We start from the raw sequence: 1358 nt of genomic DNA on the forward strand, positions 1-1358 counted from the left end.
AATAGAATAATATGCTCTGATTCTGTCTGCCACCTGCATCGCTCCTTCAGTTTGGGTCAGTACATTAGTCGAGAGTTGTATGTCCCCAGTTCTCTGTCAAAACTGCACTAAAAGAAGAGACACATTTGTCTAACCTCCTCAGTAGTTCTTCTCTTTCTTATCAGTTTTGGGTGGAGTGTAATCAAAAGATTGTTTATTTGTGTATGTGCTGACAACCCACCCATCCACCCATATAAGCATACAAATACACCAAATCTTAATTCATCCTAATCTTTGTGGTTAATTTAGAATTACCATTTTCTCTCTGTTTTGGTCTCATGCATTTTGAAAATCCTAGGAAAAACATAATCAACCAGGCTTTGATGCATTGAAAAGGTCAAAATCTTAGACTTTTCTCTATTGCTTACTTCTTAATCATGAAGGCATTACCTAAGCTGGGAAACTGTGTGGGGTTGGGAAATTGGGAAATTTGCTTTGAAATCTGTAAATACCCTTTATGTCCTCTCCATCTCAGCAGCCTCTTACCAGGTATAATGCACAATTTAAAATTTTCATTTAAATGAAAGTGGCAATATGTATCAATGTCATTTTATCATCTCTGATTGAGGCTCAGCAATTTAATATTTTGTATTAAAGATTCATTCTGTTTTTCCTTTAAGAATGGAACTATGGGGGCAGGGGAGATAGCTCAGTCGGTAGAGTGCTTGCCTTGTAAGCACAAGGCCCTGGGTTCGATCCCCAGCACCCCCCCAAAACAAAAAAACAAAACAAAACAAAAACAAAAAAAAAGAATGGAACTATGATTGGTTTAAAAAAATGAACACTTAACATTTTACGTTTAAACTTTTGCATTGAGAACATGATAAAACAGTTGTTTTCAATTTGTTCTGAGTTTGAAAACAAAGTTTAAGGATTAGAATACTTAAAAAAAAATGACAGTTAGAAATACAAGTTCATGATATTTTTGCCATACATTAATCAGAAAATTACAGAAGTTAATTGTGTGCTTAGAAATAATTAAATATCCATCAATAGGAAATTAGTTTAAAGGTTAGCAAATTGCAGGCTGTTTTTGCAAATAAATTTTAATGGAACACAATCAAGCCCATTTATTTACATCTTGTCTATGAGTATTTTATATTATAATGGCAGAGTTGAGTAGGTACAATACAGACAATAGAGCAAACAGAGCCAAATTATTAACTATCTGGTGGTTTAAGAAAGAGGATCATCTCCTGGACTGGTAATACAAATTATGATTCATTCAAAAATAAATTACTATGTAATATAAAAAGTAATGGACACCCATATATATAAGCGTGTTATTTTCCTACTGCTTCTATTAAAAAGCTATCACA

General features: G+C 33.2%; 1 non-coding gene across 1 annotated transcript; it reads left to right on the forward strand.

Moving 5' to 3' along the window:
- The first annotated feature begins 677 nt into the window (after nucleotides 1-677).
- On the forward strand, nucleotides 678-752 carry Trnat-ugu (transfer RNA threonine (anticodon UGU)). Its single transcript has one exon. It is a non-coding gene; the product is annotated as a tRNA-Thr (tRNA).
- Nucleotides 753-1358: the final 606 nt, after the last annotated feature.

This window comes from Sciurus carolinensis, chromosome 13 (genome assembly GCF_902686445.1).
Source record: "Sciurus carolinensis chromosome 13, mSciCar1.2, whole genome shotgun sequence".
NCBI classification, from domain to species: Eukaryota; Metazoa; Chordata; class Mammalia; order Rodentia; family Sciuridae; genus Sciurus; species Sciurus carolinensis.